The sequence below is a fragment of the Geospiza fortis genome, unplaced genomic scaffold (genome assembly GCF_000277835.1).
Source record: "Geospiza fortis unplaced genomic scaffold, GeoFor_1.0 scaffold130, whole genome shotgun sequence".
In the NCBI taxonomy this organism is placed as follows: Eukaryota; Metazoa; Chordata; class Aves; order Passeriformes; family Thraupidae; genus Geospiza; species Geospiza fortis.
In genome coordinates, this window is record NW_005054300.1 from 13,194,566 (window position 1) to 13,206,648 (window position 12,083).

The window sequence follows — 12,083 nt, forward strand, 5'->3', positions numbered from 1 at the left end:
TTTCCTGTGGAGATGTGGGAAGATCAATGTCTGTAGTGCCCTAGGTCAGGATCAATAGTTTTAATAAAACTTCGTTTTTTTGTTGTTTTGGGGTTGTTGGTTTTTTTGTTTTGCCTTTGTACCTTTGTATGGTTTTGCTTTTATTAATGAGCTTTTCCTTTAGTTTCAGACCATTAATGGTTTTCAGATAATGTCATACTGCCCAAGGTCAAGGCCAGTTTGAACTAAAAACTCTACTTATCAATCTTTAAATATATTGGATGGGCTTACATCTTTTAGAAGACATAAGAGTTAGAATCACTGCTTTCCAGGGACCAAAGTTAAAGCAAAACAAAATCTCAGCCTTTTGGGAGGATGACACATTCAGGCCTTTTTTGTGTTTCCTTAAATAAATAACAGATCTTGTTTATGGATCTCATTCTGGCATTAACAACGTGGGTAACTACTGTGGCCTTGACTGCTCTTCAGTTAAAGACACTAAATGCTCCATATGGACCTATATAATGGTATATTGCTCATTCCACAAAACCACTTTGAAATAAGATATAGCATCTCTTGTTTATTCCTGAAATTCTGGGTGGGAAGAGGCAAATTATCAAAGTGTGTGTTGTCAGCTGGAGTGCTTGAGAGAATGTGATGTTGCTGCCTCTGAGGCTCAAGACTGTGTCTTCTGAAATCAATGGAAAGATCTCATTAACTTCATTGGCTATTGATTATGGTCATGGAGAACTTAAAACATTCATGAATATAATGGATTATACTGATTCATGTGTCTTTTATGTGTGTTGTACCTTGTCTGGAATCTGTGATTCAATTTTTGTAGCTTACCTAGAGGTTATAGAGAAAGCAAACTTCATGTGAGCTGAAAGATTTGAAAACGCATTTCACCTGGAGGTCTTTGTGTGGTAGAAGTGAGGGGCACAAAGAACTGCACCCTTTGACCACTGGCACCTAGGCAGATTGTCTTCTCTAGGAGATATTTTTTCCATTATTTTGGCAGTGTTAGCCTGTTTTTTACTTGGCAGCAGTTCACTTCATAACAAATTATCACAGAGGAGTTTAAACAGCAGAATCTGTACTCAGAAGGTGCCCTACAGACTCTGGTAGCCCATCATCTTTAATTTAGAGATTTTGTTTCCCATCTTGTGATTACAGTTGAATGAACATTGTAGAAAAGTTTAAATTGCAGCTATCTGCGTTATGCTTTTGCCATAAATGATGGAACTTATGTTTTCAAGCCTCTAATCTTCACCTGCTCAAATAATCTCTATAGAATAATTGCACAGAATGGAAGGAGAGTAAAATGTGGGTATGTATGGTGTCCCTGGATGAAAATTAACTGCAGGAACTGACCCTTTGATTAGAAGTTTCTCTGCTGTAGCATCCAATTTCAGACAGAGAAAGTTGTGGGAAGTAGATGGCTGAATGGAAGACGAATCCTTAGCTCCAGGAGGGACAGAGCAGAGATCCTCTGTAGTGGAAAAAGCAGACAAAGGGGATTTGAATGGGTCCTGCTTTGCCTGACTTTGGGGACTTGGAATTTATTTTGTGCAAGATGACAAAATGTCTAGAATGAACTCTGAGGGCATGTGGGAGGCTAATTGGAGTGCTTTGAAATGGTTAATTGTCTAAAGGTGGAATTGTGAGATTTTATGATCAGTTTGGCTCAGTGATTTCCACAGTAGGTCTTAGAGATACTGCAAAGTGGAAATTATTTAAATGCCATATGTGAAACGTAGGCTGTGCTTGTCAGTCTGATACCAATGACCTGGCCTTGACACACCTGAGCATATTATAGACTGTGAAGTGGCAGTTACGATATAAACCTCTGGATGGCAAAAATAATGTTTATGTAGTTTTGTAGTTGATCCCATGTGAATGAAAGTAGGCTCTGTCTTATTTTCACTCTGTTTTCTTTGTTATGAATAATAAAGACAGTAAAGTAAGCAGATCTGGCATAGAGTATATACAGACAGCAGATTTAGTGAATAGGGTAAACATGGACTGGTTTTATATTGTTATGTTTTGGCTATACCTACTGAATGATATAACATTAATGTTTGTTCAAAAAGAATGCACAGAGTAGTCTGACAGCAGATTTAAAGTTTGGGAGGCTGCATACACTGATTTTGTTTGCTGTAGTTCACTACCCTGTGCCCCCCACTGCCTTCCTAATCCATCCTGATTCTTATGCCTGCCCCAGGGATTAGCAGTCAAAACTACATCAGAGAGGAGTCTATGGAACCAAATATTTATGTCCCTTGTTATGTGACACTGTGATACTGTACTGTGAACCTGAAAAGATGCCAGGCCATGCGTTGTGTCTAATAGCAATTGATCAAAAATGGAACTGCAGAACTGTACTCCAAATTGTTTGCTGTATAAATTTGATAATAAGTACATTTCTTGATAGAATAGAAGAGTGCAGCAAAGTGTGCATGCCCTCTCTTCCCTCCGCACCTGTCCAAGTGCAGAATGCTGTTTGTACAGTACATTGTCCTCGCTGACAACTGAATAAGAATTTTTAGGAGCAGTTGGCTATCAAGTGATGGCAAATTTAAAGGTTATGCAAATTGTGCCAGTACAGCCCAGCTTGTTTCAGACCTCTTTTCTCTATTATCATATCAATTGAGTCAGCTCATAGTAGACAAAGCAAGGTTATGGGAACCACCTAGAGCATCATGCACCATTAAACATCAATGCAGCACACATGAACATCTGCAACAACGATCTTATTAACAGAGGGTAGAACGGAAGGCAATAAACAGCTTTCTCAGTCACCTAATTGTAAAAAATTTAATAACGTAATACTTGCATTATTTATCAACAGCAATTTGGTCAAAAATTACAATTGCAGTGGATTAGATTACAATACCTATTGTCTGCTGTAAATTCCTACAAAAATATGAAAATCCTTTTGTGAGCAATAAAACGCTTTAGTTAGTAGAATGCTAAAAATGCAATTTCTTTTAATTTCTGACACATCATGAAATATAAGTATCTGCCTTTTGCGCTGACATTTTTATACTTGGCTAAAACCAAATATTATAAAATAACCTAAGAATTGTTTTTGATTTCCTGCTTGTCTAGATAGCTTGAACATTTCAAAAATCAGGGCACAGTTGTTTTGTTGTGAAAAGTAACATACAGAAAACATAAAATGGTCTTGTGTGTGTGCAGTCAAAACAGATATTTGGAAAGACAAAGTAAAGCATATTAGATGTCTGTACTGGATATGTGTTGTGTGTTGGCTTCTGGAGGAGACTGGAGAAGATGAGAGTATGTGAAGCTGTGCTCTCAAATTGCTGAGGGAAATGTATGCAAAAATTAAAGTATGTTAGAAGTAGATAAAAAAGAGAAAGGAGGTTTGGCTCTCTAAGGCCAAGCCAAACTCTAGGAATAGGTTAGGCTTGAAGCTCGCCCTTTGCTGGAATCAGATGCATGGGTGGGGAGGGACAGCCCCCTCTCCATGGAGGGGGGCGCTGCTTGGCTCCCTGGGAAACAGAGGCTGCTTGGAAAGCTCAGAGCTGCAGGAGGAGAGCACCACTCTTCCACTTTTATCCTGAATGTGCAAATGCACAGGTATTTAAGAATTAAAGAAGCAAGGAAATAAGAGACTGGCTGAATAAATCAATACAGGCTCAAAAGTTGAGTTTGACAAGTGCATTCAGCAGAGAATCCTGCTCCAAACATTAGTCTGCTTCCAAGCAGCTTTGTTCCTTCCTGGCGCCGTCTGCTCCCCACTGTTGCCACTGAGTAGCAGCAACCAGATCAGATTTGTATTTCTGTGGAAGAAAAATGAAGCCTTCTCCGTTTGTGTTAGCATGAAAATCCAGATTGTGCCAGGATCACTGGCTACAATTAGCCTCCTGGTCAGCAGTAGACACCTCAGTCATTGCTTTAATCAACAAGAACCAACAGGTGATGGCCAAGGATGTGGGGAAAAAGGAAAAGTGATTAGACAAAGATGAGTAGAAGCTTGGTAAAAGGATGAATTTGGCAAGTTGAGAGTTTCTGGCATTATATTTGTTACCACAGAAAAAGGAAAGTTTTTCTTTAAAAATGTTAACATCTTTCCTTTTAAATCTGGTTTTATTTCCTCCAGGAAAAGATGGCCAAAAAAAGCGGTGAAACTGTCTAAATAGCCATTAAGTGTGTGTTTTCTATTGAAATGCTTCTAAAAGTAACAAATAACAAATATTTTCCATTTTTTTCTGCATTTTTGAGTTGCAATTCAAATGATCTCACTCTGTAGGCTAACCAGATTTTTTTCCCTGCATATCTCTGCAGTTTTTAAGGCAATATCCGCTTCTTGCCTTTCTTCATAACTTTTTAAAACTTAATTGTATCAGCAGACTGTCCATATTTTTCTTATACACATCTATTTACTTGCTCACCAACCTTGCTTTTCAGATTGGAAACTCTTCAGAGCAGGATTCTTTTACTTCTAAAACACATCTTGGTGGTCATCTTGACAATACAGAATAATACAGATTACAGAGATCATGAGTTGAACTCACCTGTATGCACCAACTGAAGTTTGATTAATCTTAAAATGTTTTTTTTGCCTCTAAAAAGATAAGTGTGTCATTTTGGGCATTATTTTGGAATCACTTAAATTTGAATTATTCAGCAAATTAATACTACAGAAATAATACTTTAAGGAAAAGTAACCAGGAGTGACAGGTGGTGATAGGAGTCTGACAATGTTCTGCAGAGAGAGAAGCTGTAGAATTCTGATTTTTCTCCTAGGTTACTTATTTTGCTTTTGTCAAGCAGCCTGACTTAAAAGCATTGGGGTTTACATTAAATGACAGTGCATGCCCTGTAAAGCCTCTTGAGTTACCTTTGTGGGTGCACATATGGGACTGCAATGCTTTAAAGGCCTTCATACACAAACATATGATCCAAGAGCTCTTGCCAGAAACTCTTTGTCAAAGCTGATATTACAGTAACTGTGTAGAAATTAATTTAATCCACTGTGTAGTCAATAATTGTAAAATTTATGGGGTGCATAATTTACACAAAAATGTGTGGGACGTTATTTTTAAAAGGTGATAGATTTACCATCCGGTTTATGTCCATGGTTAAACTGGTAACATGATACTACAAAGACCATAGTTTGGGGTATTTAATTATCTAAGAAATTATCTGCAACTAATGTAGGGGGAAAATAAGCTCCTTTATTTTGGGCCAGATTTTTATCTTAGGCCAGTATAACTCTTAAAGAATTCCATTAAAAACAGCAGAATTTCTCTGTTTCAACTGGCATTTTAAGGGTAGGATATTTCCTCATTGACCTTAGAAAAAATTTTGGCCTCCATTGCAGTGACATCTTCTAAATAGATTTAAAACCTGCTAAAGTCTGATAAAATTCATTTAGTAAGCATGTTTTATTCTTTAAAAGCAAACAAGTAGTCTTGGGAGATCTTAATTAAAGGCAACATGGAGCTTACAAATACAGAATGAGAAGAAAAAATTTGTAAAATTCTAGAGCTGAGCTCTGAGATAAAAGGGTGAAAAATTGAAATTTCTACATGTAATCTGAATTTTTAATGGCAGTGCTGTAGAATTTCTGTGATATAACTACCTCATCAATGTTCAGCTAGTAACAATTTTTATTTTTCAAGGAGAAGCAGATATATATGTTAACTTATTTTTAGTAATATATCTAGGGAAGGCTGTCTCTCTCATTCCAATGGACTGATTTTATTTATGAAACTAAATATAAATTCTCCCAGAAGAAAAATCTCCTTCAGAGCTGCTCTGTAGTGACCTAATGCTCACTCCTTCTCTTTTCAGTCTTACTGATGCTCAAGTGAAATGGAAGTGCCTTGGGCCCATTTCTGCCTCCACTGACAACCCATGCTTCTCAGATTATCGTGTAGCATAAAAAAAGCTGTCATGTAACATGGCATTTATTTAAATGATGTGATTTCTGTGTTCACCACTCTGAAACTGAGGTATAGCTAAGAAAGCTTGCAAGTTTTGACAGGTGTGTTTACCCCGCTAGGGCAATATGGTTAATGTATGAAAAATGTGAGGCAGAACACAGTTTTTGTCCTACTCAAAATCAAATTATAATGTGTTTTCCTCTCTCTTATTTTGGTTTGGTTTGGTTTTGTTTTTAGCCAATGCCCTGATATGCTTGTGAGTAGGAATTGCATTGACATGATTTATAGGTTGGTACCTGTCAGAAGATTCTCCCATAGGACAGTGTTTTGGTGGCCTAGCTGTGCAGTGGTTTAAAATACATCTGTAGAATACCACAAAGTGAAGTAGAAGCATACCTGTTTCCTGTTGGTGTGTTGGTCAGTGAATGCACACATGGTCTGGTTTCTGAGCTGAGAGATGTTTCATTTTTGCGCAGTCCTCATAGCCATGCTTCAGAAGGTTGAAGAGTGTGTGTGAGCGAAACATGTGTCCCTGTAACCCAGACACACCTTTGGGATGGGTTCCTTACACTGGACATTTACATTCCAGCTCTCATCATCTCTGTGTGTTCATGAGTCTTGGCTACCTATTTACAAATAGATATAGATTTGTTTGTATTTCTAATTCCTATACACAGCTCAAAAATAATGATGGAGGAGCATGGCTTGGTATTTTACATGTGGGGATCAACTAAGATGTACAGCGCCCAAAGCAATGCATGTAGGATTTACAGTGCAGGGAGAGATACTTACATTTGTTCGTATCCAAGACCCGATGTGGTTTTGTGTCACCCTGTGCTCACTGGTGTGGCTCAGCTCACTGTGGTAGAGCTTGCTCTTCAGAAGAGACCAGGATCATACAATTTATGGGCTTTGTTTATTGTAAACCATCTCTCCTGTCTTCAGGACTGATTTTGATCTGAGCTCTTCGTAGTACTTCCAGACAGTCATTGTGTTGTAGCAGTGAAATAAATACCTGCAGAACCCTTTGTTGATTTTGGTGCCTGTGACTTCACACCCCTTGTCTTTCCTGAGTCCTCAAGCCTTTTGTGAGCCCAGACAGAAGGCAGAGGAGAGGCTGGAGCTCTGAGCAGGACCTTATGTCTCCAGCAACCATGCTGAGCTAGAGCAGTGCAGTCCTGGCAGTTCAGTGGGCGCAGTTTCAGCTGCCTCTGAAATCAGTGCCTGCCGGGCAAATGGCAATATTCCTGTGTGCTCAAAAGGCTTTTTCAACAGAGTTCATTGCCATTCTAAACCTTAAACATTGTGACACATGCCAGAAAAATTCTGCAGCTTGTTCTTTAGGGCAGTTTTTCCATATATATATGCACATATATATTTTTTAAAATGTTTTATTAGCAACAAACTGAAGCAGAACTAGTATTTTCTGTTGACCTCTTGCTTCTACATCTTTTAAATAATGTTATGTTTACTTCTGCTAAAAATTATTTAATATGAGGGATAAAGTAGAGATTCAACTGGCAGTGATGATATAGAAAATAATGACATTTAAGTGTGCCCCACACCTTTGATAAAGTAAACAAAACAAATTTTGCCCATAGATGTTCATGAGCCATTAGTCAATGTTATTACATTTCTTACAATTGCTGTAACTGTATACAGAGTTGTGAGTCCAATCTTGTGCTGATATAAATCAAGAGTTATTTCAAAGGAGTGATGTTGAATTAACAGGATTGCAGAGAGAATTGGGTGTAGGTTCAGAGGATACATGCTGTGTGCAAAAATAGTGTTTAATTTTACATCATTGCTAATGGTTGATGTGTATGAGTGTACAGGTTGATTCAGATGAGCCTTCTTTCCCCTATTAACTCTAATCCTATGAATCACACTTCAGTGAGAGGCTACAAATACGGCTTCTGAATCAAAATGCTCTTGACCAGATAATGGTACAATTTGTATGTCTGAGGAGAGCTATAAGGGGAAGACAAGTCTCATTTACCTCCTAGGACAGAGGAAAATGGGGTCTGCACACTGTCATTTCCCCTACGGGTATCTATGGGACTATGACTAGAGCCACAGGAGATTTGAAGTCTTTGGCATCATATTCTTTTCTGTTTCTACTGAAAATGAACTAGCTGTCTCTGAGGGACAGCGCTTTGCATCCTGATCAACATTTTTGCTTAGCAAACTGCAAAGAGAATTTTAGCTCCATTGCTAAAGAGACCCATTAATTGGGGTTTTTATTATGGAAATCAATTAATATTTGTATTACTTGTATCATACCACAGACATACTAAAGCATTATAAATGACAACTGCTCTGTAACTTGATTAGAGTTATATATTTATTATAGCAATAAAGAATAAACAAGTTCTGCATTACTATTCTTGGGCATATATAGGATTCATTAGAATATAGCATCATTTGCTGTGTACTGTTAAAATACTAGATAGAAAGACCCCAAAGCATGTGGCTGACTTGAATCCTGCTTGTCATGCTGTAACTCCATTGAATGGCACAAAGAGGTTCCTTCTTTTTCTGACAAGCCTACATAGTTACAGCACCAGGCCCACAGTGCACAGACCTAGCTGGTGGAGGGAGGAAGTGTTGATGTGCACAGCAAGGCCAGCTCAACACACGCCCACAAAGTGCCAGGAGCACCAGAGTGGCCATCCAGAACTGGCTCCTGGAAGTCCCAGACTGCAAATGCAGATCTCCTCCTGTTTGCTTAGAAGGTACAGGTTGTATCAGCTGGGCTGGGTTTGGAGCACATCATCACTGCAAGTGTGAGGGATTCCTAGCTGGGGTTCAGCCCTGCCGCACGTTGCCTTTAGCTTTGGCCAGGGCTGTGTTGATGGGGTGGGGGAGCTGCAATGTCTCTTTGATGGACATGAGCAAGTGTGGTGTCATCGTGTGAAGGACAGTGCAGCATTATTTTACAAAACAGGAGAAAGTATTCTGTACTGAGGGTTTTTGAAGATGTATTGATGTGCTGAAGAAGATACAGAGACTTAGAGCCTGTAGCCTTTTGGGGTTTACCTTCTGGAGACAGGTGAGAGCTAAAAATCATCCTAAGCAATATGGTCTGGTTTCAAATACTTTTCTCATTACTTCTTACCTTACAGCTGCCCAGAGACATTTATAGGTTTGGAGTTCAGGTTTCTATGTTCTGTTAAGTTCTTCCTGTCTCTTTTTTTTTTCCTTTTCTTTTTATCTCTTTTTTTTATTTGGCCCCTGATCTAAAGAAAGTTAGAGAGGGTGGAGGTGGGGAGGGGACAGGACAGAATTCTGTTTCACAGTTGTTCCTTTATTTTACAAGTTAAAGCTCACAAAAGAAACATGAATATGACTCCATCTTGTAAGCATCTGTACTACCACTACCAACCCATGGATCAAAAGATTATTTGAGGAAATAGCTAGACCTTTTTTGTATGTATTTTAGGTCTACCTTCTTCCTTTCATTTTATTTTAAAACAAAATTAAGGACACTCCAACATGTTGCCCATAAGGGTTCTGTTACAGGTAATTAAATGTAAGTTTACACATTTAATCTACTTTTAAGAGCAAGAGAGACTGGTAAATGACCCAGTTAAGGAAAGTACTCAGCCTAATTGGATGTAACGATTGCTTGCTGGTGTTTATTACTGTACTAAGAGTAGACATGTAGTCTGTGATTCTAATTTGGTTTAGAGACAGACCTGTAGTATATTTGCACCTATCATCAGAGTTTGATTGTTCCTGCTAACATTGTGAAATAGGCCTGTATTCATTTGGGAGCTTAAGAGTATTAGAATGGAAGGAGCACTGGGTTTTTTCAGTTACTATTGATGTCCAGTTATTATCTCTCCAAACTGTTTTGCCTACAATAATATGTTAAACTGGATATGCTAGCTTTTTTTTTTTTTTTTTTTTTGCCTAGGAAATTAAATAGAGATTTCACCTCTTTATATATGTAATGTAGAGATTAACAAGAACTAAATTAACCAATGAGCTCTATCCTTCTGACTTACCTGTGAACTTACCTTGTCTTTGGCCTATGAAGTCACATTAATGTCTGGGTTTGATTATTTCTATGTCATTTTGAAAGAGCTGAGTTCCTGACAAATGTAAAGTCACTGAAAGTTGAATCAAAGCCCTAAAATTTTAGATTTCATTAATGCTTATTTTCTAAAATTTCCCTAATTGTAGACACCTTGTTGCAATTTGCACTCACAATTTTGGGCTTCCAGGAAATTATATCCAAGTGGTATATGTTGTATCATAGAAGATATTTGTTACATAAAAATAGAACACTGGATTTTATGCCCAGAGCAGCAGCACTTGGACTTCAAAACACTTATGTAATTATTCTTTATTTCATAAGCTCTCAGAATGATGAATGAAATCAGAACTGACTTTGAAAAGCAAGGCCACTGACGACCGGTGCACTTAGCCAAGGTGTCTCAGTGTCCGCCGTGATGGATTTGGGAGCTTTGTAACACACTGGATCAAAAATGAAGTTAAAGCAATATTAAATTGACGGGAAAAAAAGGATACTCAGAGTGGAGACTTCTGCTTCATCGTGATTCATCTTGTTGTGTTTAGTTGCTACAAAACACAGATCAGTAAGAGAAATTAGCTCTTTTGGTGCTATTACACACATAGCAATGTAATTTAATGGCAGCTTTAATTCTAACTTACTTCGTTTATTGTAAAGGAAAGGAAAAAAAACCTCAAACCTCAGTGTTCTTTTGTTGATCTTACAGTACATATTATTGTCAGCTGTAGTTCAGTTGATTCTACTATGCTAGAATCAACTAAAGATAAGGTTAAAGAAAGATAATTTGCCTATTGGATATGTGCAGATGGTTATATTTTGTAATTCAGTATGTGCTCCAAAGCCGTGCTGGCTCCTTCTTAAACTTCGGTACTTCAAAAGATGAGATTATTGCTCTGCTTGAAAATGTATAGGAAGTTGCAGAAAGAAAATGTATTACCCAGGCAGACATGGAAAACTGTGACCAGAAAAAAAGAAAAATTTTAAAAATTGACTTTCCTAATATATTTGGGGTTTTAAACTAATTCAGTTAATTACAATTATATCTACTACAGAAAGAATAAAATAGGAGCTCCTTGTGCAATACTTACCTGCACATACTAGAGGGAGCTGAGGGAGGGAGTCAAGACAGAGGAAAAGAAAGGGAAAAGATGATGATGAGAACTTTCATTTGTGCTAGTTTGCTTGAATAGAATCTTATTTGGTGCCATACCCCATTTACAGCTTTCAAAATGCAGTGTGCATTATTCACTCTGTGTGCCCAAACACAGACATTTGTATGCATATGCAATTGTCTGCTGTGCATTTAACATGGAACATCTGTGTGTGCCCATGCACACTTGGGAAGGAGCAGGTTAGTTTATTACAATGTGTCTTCAACAGACTTAGCACATTGTTCATTGTTTTAGTATTATCTAGAGCAAATCAATATACCTTCTTGTGAAATGGATGAATACACTCTGCTTGTCTGGCAGAGTTTAATGTAAGACCTCTCTTTCATGATTTCCAATTCAAATGAATGCTGTTAAAATTACTAAAAAACATTGCTCTTGAAGACTTATCTTAAGAGCACAACACAGCATTGAAGCACATTTCTAAATAGCTTTCTTAACAGAGTAGAGAGTAGGATGCCCTGAGAACTGACTGAAACCTGTTCTTTAATTGGAATATTCATCTTATGTTTTTCATTACCCTTTTTCCTTTGCCTCTCATGGATGGTTGTTGCTAATGCTCCCCTCCCCTCCTGGTGGGCCAGCCAACAGTTCCCTCTGGAGGCAGCATCATTATATCTGCCTGGTTCACTTAGTAGCAGATGGTGAAGAGCAGTAGAGCTGATACACTGCATTTCACAGAAACCAGGATCCTTCTGGTACCTCTGCAGCATACACAGACTTGCCTGATTTGAGACTGTGAATTCTTTATGTGCCTTCCAAACTAGGTTTCCTTGTTTGCTACTGTGTATGTCAGTGTAAGAATGATTATTATGATCTGCTCTGTTGCTGGACAGTGAAGAAACTACTCATCTCCAGGTTCCAGCTACTGGCAGCTGTGTTTTCCATTTTATTTCTATTTTTACCAAAAATTAAAACAAAACAGCTCTGATGGTTTTTCTTTTCGCTGGTTGACAGGCTTTTCTTCCCCCTCCTCTTTTT

At 38.0% G+C, this 12,083-nt stretch overlaps 1 protein-coding gene across 1 annotated transcript in view; it reads left to right on the forward strand.

Annotated features, from left to right (window-relative positions):
* Positions 1 to 12,083, forward strand: part of ADK (adenosine kinase) — a 269,341-nt gene that overhangs the window by 237,994 nt on the left and 19,264 nt on the right. The window lies entirely within an intron of this gene.